This window comes from Dromiciops gliroides, chromosome 5 (assembly GCF_019393635.1).
Source record: "Dromiciops gliroides isolate mDroGli1 chromosome 5, mDroGli1.pri, whole genome shotgun sequence".
NCBI lineage: Eukaryota > Metazoa > Chordata > Mammalia > Microbiotheria > Microbiotheriidae > Dromiciops > Dromiciops gliroides.
The window spans coordinates 113,753,617-113,774,258 of NC_057865.1; positions in this window are offsets into that span (position 1 = coordinate 113,753,617).

The window sequence follows — 20,642 nt, forward strand, 5'->3', positions numbered from 1 at the left end:
GCCTGGCTGCCCTGATGGGGTCCGGATGGCCCCACCTCAAGGGAGGGGTGAAAAGAAGGTAATAGACATACAGTAATATGTGTCAGATGAGCTCTGCCAACAGTAGCGAGCTAGGGAAAGATTCACCTGGGTGTATAATTTAACAAGAGATTCATAGATGATCAGTGAAGGAACAGAAATGCAAAGGTTCAGGCCCAGTCTACCAGGCTGGGGCCTACAAGGAATAGGCAGAAGAGAAAACTTTGTTCATTAAAGCCTGAAGGCCTGAATCAATCAAAAGACCTAGCTTGTAGAATCCGCTTCAGGGGAGTATTCAGAACAAAATGTAACGTTGAAATACAAACAGCTTATGCTGGGGGCCAGAACATTGAAACCCCCAGATACCCTAAAATTCAGAGAATGATCACTTTGGTACCCAGATAGGAAAGAGTTGTTGTTTTTCCCTTGGAAATTTTAGGTTATGGGTGAGGAGAAAAATAGGCTTTCCTTGGGCATGTTAGTACGTCAGGAGTATGAATCCAATGATGACTGAGCTAAAAAGATCCATAGGAAATTTCCCACCTAAGCTAGACCTCCACATAACATTTGGAGGGCTGTAGCAGCAGAGTTTGGAGTGCTGCAAATGCCAGCCAATTCTGCGGTCAGGGAACTGGAACTGTGTTAATATTAAAGCCCAGATTGAAAAAAAAAAGAGTTTTAAGTAGGAGGCTTTTAAGAAGGGTGGAAAATTAGCTGGTGGCTGGTGGAGGATCAGTATTAAATTAAAAGAACCCTTGTGAACTGGGAAACTACAAACTTTTAAATATTCTTACTACATCCCCTCCTCCTCATGATATGTTTCTATATAGGGCTGCACTGCATACCCTCTTTAAATACCTGGCAGGTTGGTGTGCTATCATCTGTGTAGTCTAGTTCCAGTTCCTTGGCTATTGGAGCCAAGGAAATCTTTGTGATCTTCCCTCTGAAGAGAATATGGGCTATGAGGAGTCTAATAAGCAAGGAGAAGTAGTGACAAACTAAAGAAGGATGCTGGGCTTTTAAGGGGTGGGAAGAAGTAAAGGATTTAGGAGGGCAGCTATACCCACTACATAAGACTGTTGTTGCTCAGTCATTCAGTCATAGCCAACTCTTTGTGACTCTGTGAACCACACTATCCAAGGGGTTTTCTTGGCAAAGATATTGGAGTGGTTTGCCATTTTCTTCTGTAGTGGCTTATGGCAAACAGAGGCTAAGCAACTTACCCAGGGTTACACAGCTAGTAAGTGTCCAAGGTGGGATTTGAACTCAGGCCTTTCTCCACTCCAGGCCCAGTATTCTATTCACTGAACCACTTAGATGCTTCCTTAGAGACAAGACTAACATATGTTATATATTGAGATGATGGTTTAGAGGCAGAAGGTAACTAAGTGTCCAAATATGAGGGGGACAAATGGTATACTAAGTAGAAGTATTTAAGTACTAAATGTTTAACCATTGTGAAGGGAGACAGATGAGCAGGGACCAACCAGAGCTCTAAAAGAAGACAGAATGGATACATAGGAACTTAGTAAATACTTAGAATCATAGTATATTAGCCTAAAATTATATATATTTTCTAAAATAAAACTATGTTTATAAATAAAATATTTATTTAGTGCTTACTCTGTGCCATACACTTTGTTAAGGGCTGGGGATAGGAATACAAGGAAGCAGCACAGTGACTCCCCTCAAGAAGCTTACAGTTTGGTAGGGGAATATAATGAATAAAGTGGAGCCTGAAAAGGGGGAATGGGATACATCCCTGGCAGAACTGATGGCTAAGAAGGCTTGGTCCCAGGCAAGAGAAAATGAAGCCTCAATTTACTAGAGAAAGCCCAAGGTGGTCCAATGAAGAAACAGAGGCTCAGAGAGGTGATGATACTCATCTAAGGTCATCCAGAAACTTAGTGGCGGAATTGGGACTAGACAGTATGGACCAACCATTGGAACTCCCCCTCTCCAAGACATTTGGGAAGGTGAGATGTAAGCAAATGTAAGCCAAGATAGCTGAAAGAAGCCATATACTTTTCTTGTTGACTCAATTTGGCTAACGCCTGTCTGCTGACTTCTTTTCCATGGCAGAAGCTATCTTTTTGGCAGCTACTTTTCATAATCCCTCATTGTTAGTTTGACAGAGGGCAGGACCCATAGAAGCCAAAGAGGATGCTGAAGTAGGGGCCTGGCCTCCCCTATATCTGTTTCTTTTGCTAAAGCTTACACTCAACTCCCCTTGGGGGAGGTCAGTGGAGCTTCTGCCCAGGGTCCAATAACAGCCATTGCTTGGATCTTCTGCAAGGGGGAATAGGAGAATGGCTGGAATGAAGTGATTTACAGAGAAATAATTCCCAGCAAGGGACTCTAGTGACCTTATAAACCAAGAAACTATAGCAGCCTGACTCCTCTCTCCCCAGGATAAAATTAATTCCATCTAATCTCCATAGATTATTTGATTTTTAAAAAAGAGATAATATACTAATCCCAGGCCCCCATGATGTTTCTTAGAGACATTTAAACTACCAACCTCATTACTGAGGTGGTTGGATGAGCAAAAGTTTGGAATTAGGAAACCAGCAATTGGACAGACTGGGTAGGCAGGAAGGAGTATAGAAGGGAGAACAATCATATGCCTTCAGCTCCAGGTTCTGGCTCCTTATCAGACAGTCTTGGGATCTCTTTCACAGATATCAGATTTTTCCCCTCATGATCATTATTCTAAGGATTTTAGTTTTCTCATCTGTGAAATGAGATGCCCTTTAAGATATCTATATCTTAAGATATTCTATATCTCTATATAGGCAGCCTCCAATACCTCCTGATCTGTCCCTCTTGGAAATCACTAACTGTCTTCAAAGCTGAGCTCAGGTGCTACCTCTTATATGAGGTCTTTCCTGATTGCTTTCCTGCTAATGGTTCACCTCTCAAACCACCTTGTATTTATTTATTATTTATTTTGTATTTACTTACATGTGTATATATTCTTTTCCCTGGTAGAATACAAGCTCATAAAAATCAGGAATTGTTTGTTTTTCTTGTCTTTGTTTCCCCAGTACCTCTCACTGTTAAAATAGCCATAAGTCTTCTTATAACTATCCAATGCTTGCCCATTCCATACCTTGTCCACACTGTCCCCTATATGTGGAATGTCCTTCTCTTCATCTCCACATTTTGAAATGAAGATCAATGTTACCTCCTTGTAATAGTCATCCCTGGTCCTTCCACTAAGGGCTTCCTGTGGCCTCATGTGGTTTCTATGTTGTGTCTCTCTTATGCTCTTACCCTAGTCTATTCTACAATTTGCCTATTATATAATTATTGTGTAGTTATTGCTCATGTGTGTGAGATTTTGCTCCCTGTAAGAGGCAGTGATAAGTTCCATAAGGAAGGAATCAGTGTCTTTAATTACCTCTGTAACTCCCCAATGTTTAGTGCAATGCTTTGTATATAATAAGTATTTAATGAGTCCTCATTGGATGGATGCTAAATGAAGGAATGACTGGTAGCAAATAATTTTTCCCACAAGGCCAAAAGGATCCAAGTGATGGGTACCACCAAGAGCAATAATGTTGAAATTGAAGAGTTATATTAGAGAATGGATCAAGCCCATCATCCCATAGAAGTCAATGGTAGAAGAAGGAGAAGGAGGAAGACAAGGAGGAGGAGGAGGAAGAGGAGGAGGAGGAGGAGAAGGAGAAAGAAGAAGGAAGAAGAAGGAGAAGGAGAAGGAGAAGGAGAAGGAGAAGGAGAAGGAGGAGAAGGAGGAAAGAAGTTGTTGTCATCAATGGTTGCTGTCCATTGCACTCTTCCTCTAGGATGACCTGATGCAAGGTCACTTCTAAGGGTTAGGAGCTGGGCCAGGGCATAGACACAGAGGCATACTGGTATCAAGCAGTTTGATAGAGGAAATTATGGGACAGTAGAATAATACTGGATTTAGAGTTAGGGGACTAGGTTTCAAATTCCAACTTTTCCACTGTTTTAGACAGTGCAATGAACTTTTTTGATCCTCAGTTCCTCATTTGTAAAATGAGAGGGTTGGTTTCTATGGTCTCTCCTAGTTCTAAAGTGATTTTATTTTGCTATACTATTATGGAAGAAAGGTATCTTAGGCCCCTTGTATAGCTATGAGACAGAGACAGGGTCCTTTAGAAATTTTTAAAGGCATAGACTTGATAATACCCCATTGCTTGGACCTCAGAAGGCACAGCCCACTGGTTGGACCCCAAACAGCCCCTGACCCCACTCTTGCAAGACTCCTGGTTCATGACAGTTCTGCCCTTTGAAGAGACAGGAAGGGATCAGCCCAGGTCCTTCAAAGGTGTTCAGTTGAAGACACTAGAAAGTACATCCAAATGTAATTTTCTTTAGAAAAAAAAATTCTTGCTGTCTTTTGTTTTCACATGATAATTTCTGAATGTATTTATTCTCCTCCCTAACCTTCCCTGGAGAGCCATCCCTTGTAACAGAGAATAAAAAAGAAAGTTAAAAAAAGCATTTGAACAAAACCAACATTTAAACGCTCATGACAGTATATTAGCTGAGTCATGGATAGACTGATGGTGTTCCACACCTGTCTTATTTTGTTTCTTCAAAGAAGGGAAGTGGGGAGGGAGGCACATTTTCTCATTTATTTTGGGGGCCAAGCTTGATCAAGCATTATAATTCCAGAGCATTCAACTTCAAGTGTTTGTTGTTGTTGTATTGTTGCTGTAATTGTGCATATTGTTTTCTTGGTTCCACTTACTTTACTCTGTCTCAGTTCATGCCAATTTTCCCATGCTTCTATGAATTCAACATAGTCATCACTTCTTATGACCCAGTAATATTCTCTTACATTCATGTGCCACAAAATTCATTCATTTCCCAAATGGTATCACCTACTTTGACCACTTGACATGGATATCTGCTTTTGAGTGTGTGTTTTGCTTCTCATGGCGGAGCTTCTGTGCAATACCTCTCCCAGCAGGGGGTATTATTCCAATTCTCACAGTAGGGTGTCATCCTAACTTTTCACACCTGTTCTGGACTAGTCCAATGCCTGGAATGGACAACCTTCTCATCACCCCCTCTCAAAATCCTTTTCTTCCTTTAAGGCTTAATATAGGTACCACCTCCTACATGAAGTATTCCCAGATGTCCCTAGCTATTGGTGTTATGTCCTTACTCAAAGTACTGTATATTTACTCATCTGTGTATACATTATGTCCCCAATAGAATGAAAGTTCTTTGAGGGTAAGGCTAGTTTTATTTTTGTCTTGTTATCTTCAGTGCCCATTGCCTTATGCACAATAGGTGCACATAATGCCATGAGAGGGGGTGGGTGGAGTGGAGATTGAGGAAGAAGTCATAAGCTTACTAAGATGTGACTATTGAAGGGCTGAAAGAGGGATGTTCTGGATATGCTCTCCAAGATGAAGTCTGTGTTGCTCTGTTAAGTGTGAATGCCCATAGCAAAGTCCTTTGTTGGGTGCTGTGTGGGAAAGGGAAAAGGGGTCTCCTGATTTTATAGCTGGGACCCTGGTCACAAGAAACTGTGGAAGAGGAAACCAGAAATTCAGCAAGGCCCCGATGAGTAGTCAGATAGGACTGGCACCATCTGCTGGAAGACCAATGCCGGAATGATGCTAGATAGCCATCCAGGAAAACCACAGAGGGCAACATCACGTGACGTGCATCAATAAAAGTCATGCACAGAGGGGATGCCTTTGAGAGGCAACACAATGTGTAGTATAGGGTGCTGGAATTGAAGTCAGGAAGACCCTCATTCACATCTCATCTCTGATACTTACTAGCTATATGATCATGAGCAAGGCACTTACCCTTTGAGACGAAATATATATAAAATGCACATAGTAATACCTGTAATGCCAGTGTTGTTTTGAGATTAACTGAGATAATAAATGTAAAGTACTTTGCAAGCTTTAAAGTATTCTATGAATGTCAGTTATTCTTAGAGGTAGAGAGCTAGCATTTCCCGTGACAGCCATGCCTATAAGTAGCCAATATTATGCAGGCCCCTAAGGGAGCATGTGCTCATTGGCAGGAATTGTTATTTTCTACAGACTCTGATTTGTGGTCTGTTTGTTTTCTCTGACCTGTAAATAAGCCTGTTCATTCTTCAAGCCTCATGCTGCACGTACTGACAAGGAGAGTTGTTGACAGCCTATCAATTGTACTTCTCTGGACTTCTCCAACATGCCCCAGAAATTTCATCATCGAGCAAGATGACTTTAGTCCTGGAACTCCCTTCTCTTGAGTACCCTCTGCATTGGAAGCCCTTCCTTCCCGTTTGGAAGGAGAGACCTATTTTCCTGAAAGTTCCATTTAAGGAAGGAGCCCAGGTCAACCATCTCTTCATTTCCTACCCAGCTGCACTCCTCTGCATTTCTTCATCATTCCCTTGCACCAAGTGCTTGTTTTCCCCGACCCCCTGCTTTTTAGTTTCCTTCTGTAGGTTGTCTGTGCCATTAGATTGGACACTCCCTGAGGGCAGGGACTGTCTTTTGTCTTTCTCTATATCCTCAGTCCTTAGCACTGTGCCTGGGAAATAGTAGGTATTTAATAAATGTTTATTTATTATCAGATGCTGTCAGAGAAGTACCCAGATTATTGGGGTGACTGAGTCAGAGGAGGATAATCCAAAGTGTACCTGGACTCTTCTTCTCAGGAGAGAACCTCTGACATAAGTTTCATGTTTTAATTGTGTAATAGGTCAGTTAGGAGGGCTCCCTACATGGTATAGGGTTACACAAGTCACCTAATAGCACTTGAAAGTCACCCTTTAATCTATTACTTGACTCATTCCCATATTTAATTTCACCATCTCAAAACCTAGGATAATCCATAAAGTATTTTGGATGTTTTCTTATTAATTAATAAATTTGCAATTTACTTCTCATTTATTAATCATTTGGCTTAATTCATCCCATTTTATTAAATATTTATTAAAATAGAGCTCCCCTTTCTCACTGGTAATTATTTATACATTTATTCATATTAAGTACCTTAATATCATATAAGATAAATATTAAATTAATAATAAAACAAAGAAAAAAGTGCTTATTGTATTTTGGCTGTAAGAAAGATCACAGTCAGTGTTACCTCAGATCTTCACTATAACAGCAGATTATTTCCCTTTCCTTGTAGAAACATCATTTTCCATTCTGTTCATTCAAGCTATCAGTTAAAGTCTCTCAAGAATCCTTTATATTTTTCCTCAAAATAAGAATTAGTTTTAGCATCTCAGAAAAATGTTATTTTAGTTCTTTCTATTTCTTCCTTCTTTAGCCATCACAGGTAACAGTTTCTCCAGAACTGTGGTGTAAACTGCTAGTTCCCTCACAGACTCTTCATAGAATTCTCTTGATAATATTTCTTTACAAAATAACAGTTGACAGTTCTAACAAGAAAGAAGTTTCTCTTCACTTTCTTTTTCTGTCCTCTCTACAGAGCCATCATAGATCCTTATAGATCCAAGTTAATGCACATGCACTCTCCCTGACTTCAGAGAAGGACCTCAAACAAAGCGTGATAGCCACAAAAGTTAACTACAGATCTACCAGACCAAATTGCACTTTAAATAATATCTCTTTTGTCTCTTAAAGAAATCTGTAATAATAGTACCTGTGGTTTTTAAGGAAAGTCTAGTGAAATAGGTAGAGGTGGGATGGAGCCCATCTGAACTGTCTAGAGAACCTGTTAAATTTTCAGTGTGAGGGTTTACATCTTGGAAATTGGCAAGTACTACAAATGAAGGCTTGACTTATTGTTTTATTAATTGTTTAGACTTAAGAAAGTGATGGAGAAAATGTTATTAATGCAGGCTAAACATTTATCAGGATATTCCAGGAAACAGGAGTTATATTAGGATAATAGAATGAGAGCTGGAAAGGACTTTAGATGTCATCTAGTCTAACCATCTCTCCTAGCATCAGGGGAAGTCATTTCTTTCTGAGCTACAGTCTTCTCATCTATAAAAACAATGATTTAATAATACTTACCCAACCTGCTTTGAATAAAGTACTTTGGAAAGCTCCATGGAAGTACAAACTATTATTGCCCAGTACAGTGCAAACAATGTTGGATTTTTAGTCAGAGATCTGGGTTCAAATTCCACCTCTGTAAATTAGGTGACATAAGTGGATAGAGGGCTGGATTTGGAGTCAGAAAGACCTGAGTTCAAATCCAACCTCAGCTGCTTTTAGAGGGTTTTTTTTGGGGGGGGGGAGGCAATGAGGGTTAAGTGACTTGCCCAGGGTCACACAGCTAGTAAGTGTCATGTGTCTGAGACCAGATTTGAACTCAGGTCCTCCTGAATCCAGGGCTGGTGCTTTATCCACTGTGCCACCTAGCTGCCCCTCGGCCGCTTTTAAACTCTGTGACTCCGGACAGATCACTTAACCACTGTCTTCCTTAGTTTCCTCCAGTGTAAAATGGGGAATAATAATAGCACTTCTCAGGGTTGTTGTGAGAATCAAATGAGATAGTATTTGTAAAGTGCTTAGCACAATGTGTAGCACATAGTAGGTACTTGATAAATGTTTCTTCCTTCCTTCCTTCCTGGGGAGGATTTCCATTGGCTCTTACCCTGAGCAGGCCATTTGCACCTTATAACAATGTTCTAACATAGAATATGCAAGTGCTATTGTACCCATTTTGTAGATGAGAAAACTGAGACTCAAAAAGTTTAAGCAACTAGCCCAGGTTATATAGGTAGAGCCAAAATCTGAACTCATCTCCTTTCAAGGGAGTGTGCTATGTTCTGCAGATTCTACTGTCTTAATCATTAAAATAAGGATCTGAACATCAGTTCTCATTATTCTGTTGTGTGTTCAAAGAGTTCCTTCCCTGGATAGCATTTTTTTTCCTGGATAACATTAAAAAAAATAAGTTCTATAATTCAATTGTCCATTTAGCCTCTTTTTTTTTAAAGTAGGAGGATGAATTAGAAAAATCTCCTGGAACCCTTCCTAGGGAGGGAATTCTTTGGAGATATAAGTTGACTACTATGGACACTGAATACAGAGTTGATGAGTCTAATGGCATTTTGGGGTGAGGTAAAATAGTCAGGTTCAAGTCATATGTTTCCTAAAAGTAACATAAAGACTAATATTGGCCACAATAGCCATGCAAACCATTTCTGGGGTTTCATTTAACTGCTTCCACTCTGTTTGAGGTAGCTGGTTGGTTCAGTAGATAGAGTGAGAGGCCTGGAGTCAGAAAGACTGAGTTCAAATGTAGCCTTAGGTACTTACTGGCTGTGTGACCCTGGGCAAGTGACAACCTCTGTTTTGCCTCAGTTTCCTAACTGTAAAATGGAGATAGTAATAGCACCTACTTCCTAGAGTTGTTGTGAGGATCAAATGGGATACATTTGTTAAAGCACTTAGCAAAATGTCTGGTAAACAGTCGTGGCTTAATAAATGCTCTTTTCCTTCCCTCCCCATTCTACTTCTGCCCTATACATACTATTGGCATAAGCTCAGAATCAATTAAAAACAGAAAAATATTTGTCCCAATTTCACAGCCTTGTGTTATTTCTCTATTAAAACCTTAGCCCCTTATTTCCCTCTCAGGACTTTACCTACTTATGAATTAGCCGTTAGTTGATTGATTGTCAATAAATTTTGAAAAATCATGAAGGAATAATGCAAGGTGTTTTTGATTGCATTTTAATGGTGTTTCTTGCCGCCTTCATGTCCCCCCTCCAAAAAAGGGGGGGAGCTCTATGACTGCTGTGGTATCATCCAAGAGGCCTGATCCTATTTAATTCACTCAAGCAGTCAACCATAAAGACATTTTTCAGAAATAAAGACAACTCCTGTAACTTTTTAATTAAGGCTTAAAAGCCCTTAATTAAAGAGACATAAATCATGGGGAGACCTTTAAATCTTCATAATCTTTCATGGCACTGGGTATGTGGTTCCCAATCATGTTTGTATTGACCTCAGCAGCAACGATGAAGTGTGAGTTGGGGGAGCTCTGTAAATGTCCCCTTAGCTTGTTCTTCCATTTTCTGGCAGGGTGACGGGGTGGTAAAGGGGGCACCTATGCCACCCACTCATTAGAATGGATGGATTTGCATCTCCACAGTCGGGCAAGCTGCAGTCACTCCACCTTTGGAATTTGAATCTTAAATTTCCTATTGGTCAAGAAGAAAGAGTTAGGTCCCAGTTAGAGATGTGTGTGGCACAGTAGATAGCCTGGCTGGACTTGGAATCAGGAGAGACTGGCTCTAAATCTCACCTCTGACACTTACTAGCCATGTGGCCATCTATAAGTCATGTAACATCTCTCAGTTTCCATTTCTTTATCTGTAAAACTGGAGATGATAAGAACACCTATACTTTGTATCTCAAAGCTTGCTTTGAGGCTTCAATAAGATAATATAGCTAAAGTACTTTGTAAATGTTAAAGCACTTATATAAATGTCATTTATCATCATCATCCTGTTTATTCACAATTTAAGGAAAGTTATTTGATTCCATAGACGAGGACCTCTGCCTACATTTAAATTCTTGATTCTGAGACATAAGAGCAGGAACTTTATTTTATTTAAACTTTGTATTTTCCCCTATGCATACATTTTCTCAAGTTAGATATCTCAAACTGGAAGTAGATGAGTTCAATCCAGAACTCAATGCAAGTGGAGAATGGGTTGGATTACCTTTGGGAAATTGCAAAGTTCCTTTAATGGTCCTACATTTCTCTTTAAGACAAGGGCCCATATTTTTAATACCAATATTATTCCAGTCCTGTGATTATAGCTCTGGGAAATGGAATGTTATGATCCCCAAGGAATTGAAAATTATTTTCACCAAGAGGGCAATGGAAAGGTGAATATAAAGAGACTGTCACATATTATGAAGGAGAAATGGAGTAAAGAGCACCCTGAAAGAAATATATGAGCAAAGAAGACAAACCGGTCACGTGTTAAGAGAAAGATAAATTGACAGACAGCCCTTGTGGGACATTGGTTTCCCAGTGAAGTCAAGAGAAAGCAAACATGGCACCCTCCCTGTTGAGTAACCCCTCTATTGAACGTGTGACATCTAGGTAGCAAAGATAGAGAGTGGATAGAGAGCTGGGCCTGGAGTCAGGAACAACAGAGTTCAAACCTGCCTCAGACACCTATTAGCTGGGTGATTCTGGGCAAGATACTTAACCTCTATTTGCCTCAGTTTCCTCATCTATTAAACAGGGACAATAAAAGCACCTACCTCTCAGGGCTGTGAGGACAAAAGGAGATAAAATTTGTTTTCAGAAAGTGCTTAGCACCATACCTTGCACATGGTAGATGCTATTGCTTATTCCCTTAGCCCTCTTCCCTAAAAAATTTTTAAATAGTGTGAAGAGTGAAATGATGCAAAAATTCATTTAGAAACATAGAATCATAGCATTTGGAGCTGGAAGAAACCTTAGAGAATAAGAATAAGGAAGAAACATCAGAGGACATGATATCATAGAGCTGTAAGGGACATCAGAGGCTGACAAGTCCAACTATCCTAACACTTTACAGATGAGGAAAATGAGGCCTAGAGAGATCAGTTGAGTTGCCAAAGGTGACTCAGCATCACCAGTGGATTTGAATGCCCAAAAGCCAGTGCTATTTCCATTGTTTGCCAGGGTAACACTGTACCAAACCCCTCGTTGTTCAATGAGTCTGTCAAGGGCCGCATAGCGAGTTAATGGCAGAAATTTGACTAGAATCAGTTCTCCTAGCTTCTTCCCATGCTGTCTTCTCCTTGATTCTCAGTTTTAATCAGTGAGCCCCTTCTCTGGGCTTTGTGATGCTCTAGGCTGTCACTAGTTATTTGGACAATGATGCAAAAATCTTTTCTTTTTTAAATTAAAAAAAATTTTTTAAAGTGAGGCAATGGGGGTTAAGTGACTTGCCCAGGGTCACACAGCTAGTAAGTGTTAAGTGTCTGAGGCCAGGTTTGAACTCAGATACTCCTGACTCCAGGGCCAGTGCTTTAACCACTGCACCACATAGCTGCCCCCCCAAAATCTTAAAAATGAAATTATTTTAAGTTTAATTTTAAAAAGAAATACGTGCTAAGAAAGATAGCCCTGTATTTCTGTGTCTGTGTGAATCAGGGCTGGAGAGGGAGAGTTGATATATCACAAAACCAAACTAATTTAATCTTTGGGGTGGCTCCTTCAATGAGGGGCACTGCCCCCGAAGAGCCCGGGAATTGCTGCTGTTCTGAAAACTTCAATCTTTGACTCGAGCCAAGTAATTCTTTCTTCCCTTCAGATTTTTCACTTTTTTCAGAATTTGCTCATTGCCATGGCTTTAGGAACTGAGGCTCAGTCTTTGGGATTGACTTGCCATTTCTCTTCTCTGATTCACCATTCAATGTGATTTTTCTTAAACTGAGGTCAGTAAAAATCTCCTTATAAGAGTAGTCTTTCATAATTCCTGCATATAGAGTCAATTACATACAGAAGGCCTGGAGCCAGAGTCAGCTCTAAACAAAATTGTGAGGTAAGTGAAATTAGCCTTTTAGACTCTTCCCTTTCCCTTTCCACACCCACACCCAGATCTCTTTTCAGCATCCTCTTTATGCCTCATAGTCCAGTCCTCTCTTCAGTAGTAGAATGGAAAACATAACCAGCTTTCCCATCAGAGAGGAAGTGGGTTCAAGTACTTACTCTCACACTTAATGGGTTTATTACTGTAATACTCAGCCCCAGTTTTCTCATTTGTATAATATTTGTGCTATCTACATTGGGTGGTTCTGTGGATAGAGTGCCGGCCTGGAATCAGGAAGACCTGAATTAAAATTTCACCTCATGGGGGCAGCTAGGTGGCGCAGTGGATAAAGCACTAGCCCTGGATTCAGGAGTACCTGAGTTCAAATCCAGCCTCAGACACTTGACACTTACTAGCTGTGTGACCCTGGGCAAGTCACTTAACCCCCATTGCCCCGCTCCCCCCAAAAAAAACTTAAAAAAAATTTCACCTCATACACTTACTAACTTTGTGATCCTAGACAAGTCACTTAATCTTGTTGGCCTCAGTTTCCTCATCTGTAAAATGGGCTGGAAAAAGTAATGGCAAACCACTTTAGTATCTTTGCCAAGAAAACTAGGGGTATCTAAGAGTCAAAGACGACTAAACAACAACAACATACCCTTATTACAGGGATGCTATAAGAAAAATGCTTTGCAGACTTTAAAATGACATATCCATTTGAGTTTTCATAATTATTTTCATGATGGTCTCTTTTTGCAGAGTAAATTAACAGATGATAAACCCATTGCATATGAATACAGCACTTAGCAGGTGTCCGGCACATAGTAAACACTTAATCAATGCTTGTTGATGTTAAAATACACAGGGATTTGGGGGGTGGCTAGGTGGCACAGTGGGTAAAGCACCGGCCCTGGATTCAGGAGGATCTGAGTTCAATTCCAGCCTCAGACACTTGACACTTACTAGTTGTGTGACCTTGGGCAAGTCACTTAACCCTCATTGCCCTTTGCAAAACAAAACAAAGCAAAATAAAACAAACAAAAAAAAATACACAAGGATTTGATGTATTGCTCCTCTGGGCAATTTGTGTATTTTGAAAGAAGATGCCTGGAGGTGACAAAGATTGACACCAGTGGTATCAAACTCATATAGAAACAGGGGCCACTAAACCCTACATAAGGATCCCTCTGGGCTGCATGTTGATGTAGAAAAACCACATATTAACATTATCTATGTTTTATTTCATTTCTTGGTTAATATTTCCCAATTACATTTATTTTGTGTGTGTATGGGGGGGGGTTAAGTCACTTGCCCAAGGTCACACAGCTAGCAAGTGTCTGAGGCTGGATTTGAACTCAGGTCCTCCTGAATCCAGGGCCCATGCTCTATCCACTGCACCACCTAGCTGCCCCTCCAATTACATTTTAATCTAACTTGGGTCAACATTGGGCTGATTAACACAAATGAGGTCTGGGGAGTAAAGGAGAAGGAAGGCAGGAACTTCTACTAGTGATGGAATTTCAGATATTTCGTGGGAAAAGTATTTTTGATTCAGTCACTTTTCCAAGACCCTGCTATAAAATAACTGCATGATATTGGACAAATTATTGCATAGACTTAGAGTAAGAAGGGGCCTCTCAGGCCAAGTTATCCAATCTCCTCATTGCACTGACCTTGTCCAAGGTCATTCAGGTAGTAAATGGCAAAGCCAGATTTTGAATCCAGGTCCTCTGACTTCAGAAGGACACTGTACCAAGCTGCCTCCCAAATGGAAAACTGGTTGTGCCCAGAAATCCAGACAGTCACCTATCCAAGAACTAACCAGGCTCAACACTGCTTAACTCCTAAGATCAGCTAAGATTCGATGCTTTTAGGGTATCATGGCAATAGAGTTCTCTGGGCTTCGATTTCCTTATTTGTAAAATGAAGGGCACTGCTCTGAAATGCTCTGAAATCTATAATATGTAGGGGAAGCCACTTCTCTATCTACATATAAAGCCCTACACAAAGCTTTAGGTTATTCAGCGTGGGGAGCCTTGACTTGCGTATTCTCTCTCTTAAGCGGTGTCTGTAACATGGCAAACACAACTTGACCCAAGGAATTTGGTTGGTTTGCTTCAGTGAGGATTATTGTAATGCCGCATAAGTCATGAAACCAATCCTGCCAGTTTCCAGTTCCAGTTCTAAATCTGTCATTCTATTAGAGAATCAAATCAAATGGATTAACTCCTCCCTTCCCCTCGTTAGTTCTCTGTGGTAGATAAGCTCAGCCTTGCTCGACCCGCCACCATGGTGTTCTCAGTCCTGATGATGATTGCTCTCAAGCAGAGCTCTAACTATGGTAGAGCAATAAGGGCACCAAAATTTAGGGAGTGAAAATGTAATAATAACAACAATAACAATCATCATCATCATTGTAACAATAACAACAACACAAATATTCTGCAATTATTTGTTACATTTACATTTCACTAATACTTGTTTTCCAACAACATAGAAACAACTAAGCTTTGCATTTAGATAACGAGAATTGTTCATGAAAGTAGGAAACTACTAGATGTAAATGTTCCCCTGCCCATTGCCATGCCTCCTGATGAGTTCTTCCCTGTCCTGGCCCTTTTTTTTCCTGCTCCTTTCTGCTGGTAGGATGTCAAAATGTTCTGGGGTCCCTTTCTTGGGTTTTCTCTCATTGTTTTTCCCAGGGTCTTCCTTCCTACTCAAATGAATTTGTCTTCATTTCTTCTTATATTCTTTTCATAAATTATGAAGTTTATTTGAAGACAAAGTTTATGCCGCTTTCCCTAGACACCAAAGTTACTGGTTATATCTCTGATGTGAAGTCCACCATCCCACTCAAGAGCTGATATTATCAGTCTTCCTCCCACTGAATGGTTGTACTGAATCAACTGACTGGGCAGGCACAATTTCATGTGGACATTTCCCGATCCTTTTTCTATGAGTCCTTCCATGTTACTAATTTGGATCTACAAGCCTGTTCTAGTGGTGAGGTTTTTCTTTATTTCATGTCCAATCCATGATGATAACCTGTGGTTGGGTAAGTTAATCATTCATTAAACATTTATTAAGCATCTACAATGTGTCATGCACACTAGACTAAGTGCTGAGTCTACAAATATGAAAAAAGAAAGACATTCTCTGCCCTCAGGTAACTCACAATCTATTTGGGGCAGATAATACACAAAAAGAAGCTGAAAGGGAAGATATCTAACACAGGGGCATGGCAGAAAAACTAGAGATGTCCCTAAATAGTGCAGCCAAGTGAGAAATAAGATGTTCTGAACTGAGATCCCTCTTTAAAAGGAGGCTTTGGAGTTCATGGCTTCACCCTCCAATCATAGGGACAGAGGATGGTGATGAGTGGATTATGAAAGATGATGGAATCCTGAAGTATTGCTGTTTTCCCAGCCATGAGCTTCTTGGGGCATGATAGAGAAATCAAAGAAGTCCCAAAGTAATGTAGGGAGGTCAGAAATGAGGAAATAAGTATAAGCCTGGGGGAGGTGGAGAGCTAAGGAAATTGAGGTGACTTACCTCTGAGACAGAGGTCTAGAGACAGAAGAATTTCTATCTCACACTTCATTATTGGTCCTTACAAGATCTTTGTCTCATTGGGCCTCAGTTTCCCCTCCTCTATAAATGACAAGAGGATGTCAAGTCTAATAGTAACAATAATAAACAATAATGTAATAGTTGGTGTTATATTTTTGGTATTTTAAGGTTTATAGAGTGGTTTACAAGCATGATCCCATTTTAGTCTGGATATAAAGGGACAAAAAGCATCACTATTTTCTTAAGTGTGAAGGTTGAAACAATATAAGCACTGCCGACCTCGAAGCTTTAATGTTTTCAAGAAAAGAAGCCAATACAAGTTCATTGGTTTAGAGCTGAAAGGTCCTTAGAGGTTATCTCATCAAGCCCCCTCATTTTACAGTTGGGGAAACTGAGATCTTGAGATATTAAATGATTAATTCAAGATCATACTGGTAGTAATGAGCACAGCATAATTCTTTGCCTTGATAACAGCCCAAACCAGCATTCTCTGATTTGAGTGTCACATGTGAGAACTGACCAGTCATCAATTACCAGTGCTATCCCTGGTACTCATCAGGTGCCTCCATACCTCTGTTCTCTTTGGTGGTATTTGCTACGTGAGAGGAGGTTCTCAAGAGAGCCACTACACTGATCAAAAGGTTGGCAGTCAGTGAAGCTAGTGAGTGAATCTAAAAGGGGCTGGGCCTATTTGTTTGGGAAAGAAAAGACTGCAATAATGATGGTAATGAGGGTAATGATTGAATAAGAGTAATCAGTCATTACTGTCCTTTAAGTCTTGGAGAAGATAGTGATCAGTTACTCCCCATCCTTGATGAGGACAAACAACAGGAAATGGACCTTCTCTGTAGCAGTGGGAATTTGTGGGGAGGCAGAAAGACAAATTTTCCACTTGTGAAAATTGTTAGAAATTGTGGAAGGAGGCTATAGAATCTCCCCAGTTGAAAATATTCCAGCACAGGTCATATATTCATCTTTCTAGAACAGCTTCTGTGAATATCCATCTTTGGAGAATGGGTTGGACTAAATTGAAGAACAATAACAGTAATAAGAACAACTGAAATTTATATGGTAAAATTCTTTACATACAGTATCTCATTTGGACCTATCTGTCAGGTAGGTTTTAGAGATATTATTATTCCTATGCTAAAGATGAGGAAATAGGATCAGAGAGCTGCCCATAATCACATAACTAATAAGTATCAGAGGCACAATTTGAACCCCAATCTTTCTGACTCCAAGTTCAGCATTTGATGTTACAATTTGACCATTGTACTGAGGGCCACTTCCAGTTTTAGGACTCTGTGAAGTGATTAGCCCAGATTTTCTCTAACAGCTCAGTCTATGGAGCCAAAATATTGCTTAAAAATGTGTTTGCTAGTTCAGAGTCATGCCACAGGGACAGGACAAAAGTGGAAAGATCATAAATGAAGGTCTGTAATTGAGGAGGACCCCTCCGGTCAGCAGTAGCATACAGCAGGATGAGTCATGCGGCAAGCCTCATGTATCTTCACTAATGACTTGGAAGACAAAGGACATCTGATTTATGATTGGATGAAAGACAAGGCAATATATCATCTGAGACCATCATAATGCTATCACTGTTATATAGTCATGAAAACAAAAGTAGTCAACAAGAGAATATTAGTTGGGGGCAGCTAGGTGGCGCAGTGGATAGAGCACTGGCCCTGGAGTCAGGAGTACCTGAGTTAAAATCCGGCCTCAGACACTTAACACTTACTAGCTGTGTGACCCTGGGCAAGTCACTTAACCCCAATTGCCTCACTAAAAAAAAAAAAAAAGAGAGAATGTTAGTTGGCAAAAATAAGAACTAGCATTTACAAGGCACGATAAGATTGGCAAAGCACTTTCTATAGGGTGTCCCAAAGTCTTAAAACTGGGCTAAGACTTTTGGGATACGCTGTTTATGTGATCACAACAACCCCATGAAGAAACTAGAGAGAACTGTAGGGTCTTGCCCAGGGTTATATATTTAATAAGTAAGTGTCTAAAGCAGGATTTAAAATCAGGCCTTGGCTCCAAGTCTAGCTCTCTAGCCACCATGCCATTGAGCCACTCCTTTAGCAAGATGAGAGAGCTTTGCCTAGGGCTCCATCATAGAGCCAACAGTGTGGGCTAATTTTAATAGAGTTCCAGAAAGAGGGATGAATGAAGAGACAGAATTGGCACCTTGTAGAGGGGCCAGGGGATTTAGCCTAGCTTCAGGTCTTTTGTAGCCCTAAAGATTTTGGAAGACGCATTTGGTTCTGAGCCTGAGCCCAAGGTTGTAGCACAAGGTAATAAACACATCAAGGTATCCAAAATCATTGGCTCAAGTATGGGTTTGGGGATAAATTGTGCATTTTCTTCACGTTTTCTTTGTCTCCCATTTCCAGAACTATTTAAGAATAGATTGTCCTTTCTAGCTTACTCTCAGGGTCTTCTGCAGTGCTTCAAATACTTCATTAATATAGTCTTGCTCTTCTTCCCTACAGATTGTCTTGAGAAAACCTAATATAAGTATTTGGTTTGGTTCCTGGATCATCTAATTTTCTACTTTTTAAATGGCAGGTGTGTTCGACCTATTAGCTCATGGTCCACATGAGTTGGGGGTTTGGTTCCAGTATGAGTTATTTAACTTTCTTTCTTTTTCTTTCTTTTTTTTTTTTTTTGCATGGACCCAGATTCAAGCCTAGGTAGCACAGTGGATAGAACCCCAGCACTAGAGTCAGGAAGACTCATCTGGCCTCAGACACTTAGCTGTGTGACCCTGGGCAAGTCACTTAATCCTGTTTGCCCCAGTTCCTCATCTGTAAAATGAAAATGGAGAAGGAAATGACAAACCACTCTAGTGTCTTTGCCAAGAAAACCCCAGATGAGGTCATGAAGCACTGGGTATGACTTAAATGACTGAACACACACAGACTCCAGCCATTCATCTCAGAAAATGCCTGCCATTGATCACAAGGGACCCATGAATAGCATGAGAAGAGAATGTGTGTTTGGATTACTATAATCCATCACTATTGCTCAAAAGTATCCTCAAAATCTGCATACGGGTGGTGGGTTGTGTCGTCTTTAGTCGAGGGATGATACATTATTCTCATAGACTGGCTTGAGTTGGGCTCCTGGACTAGCCATTTCCAAGGCTGGGTTAGAAGCACCATCAACCTCTGGGAAGAGGAGGGGTAGTGTAGGGATGATGGGAAAGAAGGGCAGGCAGTCATTTGCTAATTTCTACTCAATATCAGCCTGGGGAGACTTAATGTCACCTGTGAGAGTAAAATGCTACAAGATTGGCAGACCACAGCTCCCACTGATTGTATCCTATTAAAATTGAGCGTAGACAAAATTGATAAGCACTATATTATCTCCTCCAATTAATCCAGACACAGTTTATCCTCTGCGGGGTTTGCCACAGTGTCATATCTCTTCTTTCAAACTCAAGTTTTCTGGACCAGTCTCATTCACTGAATTTGCCTCCATTTTAATTTTTTATTTATTTTTGGAGGGTGGGGTGGGGTGGAGTGGGAGGAAGGTGAGGTCTTGGCTAAGTGAAATGATTTAAAAACAGCAATGGTGACAGTAGCAACAGAGCCACTGAAGTCCTGGGCAATGGCAGACCTGAGGCCTCTGCTCCTTTGGAAAGGAAAAGAAGATGAAGAAGAAAGACATGCAAGGGGGTTTATTTTTGATTAAATGCCTTAGCTTTCCTTTGGCATTTATCTTCCAATGGCAGCCCCCTGATCCAGTCACAATGCGTAATTCCATTAGCATTATCTCTCAATTCATTTGAGAGGGGCTTCGGCACGGACAGCAGAGGCATAAAGGACTACAGTGTTCAGGCGGCTTATTTCTTATTTCTTCCATAGGTTTATTCCTTTATCGGCAGCTCGTTTAAAGGGAGCTAAAGGGGAGGCAGTCAAATCGTTAGACGAGAAATTTAACACGGGTTTTTAAAGGCGGACTCAAAAGCTTTTTGAAAAAAATATTAAATAAGTGAACAATGTTTCCTTGCTGGGCCCCGGCAGGCCACAAAGGATGCTATTTTAAGGGACCAGTGTTTATAATGGAGGTTTTTTCTTTGGGGCTTTAATGAGGCAGGTGATCTAGATGGGGAGCCAGGACTACTGTTTTTTATTCTCAGCTCTGCCCGTGCCTGGCTCTGTGATCAGGAGCCGGTTCCTTGCTTTCTCTCCCTCTCTTTGCCTCTGTTTCCCTCCCTATGCAACGGGGAAAATTAATCTCACCTCCGGCCCACCACAGAGGCATTGCTGTGAGGAAGAATGAGATGATCTTTCTAAAGTGCCTTGAGTGCCTCCAAAGAAAGATGAGGGTAGATGGAAAATAGATACCGGCCAGTCTCATTTGTCCATGCTAATGGGAGGCAGAGATCACTGGGAGAAATGAATTGCACAGATAATCCCCAAACCTCATTTGAGTCTTAACCTTTCCCTCCCCAGACGAACCCTTCACTGCAGCTGCTGACGGGTCACAACGCTTGCTGAATTTATGTTTCCCTCCTCTCCCTGCCCTCATTCACCCCCTTAAGAGACTGCTCGCCAGCAGAGAAATG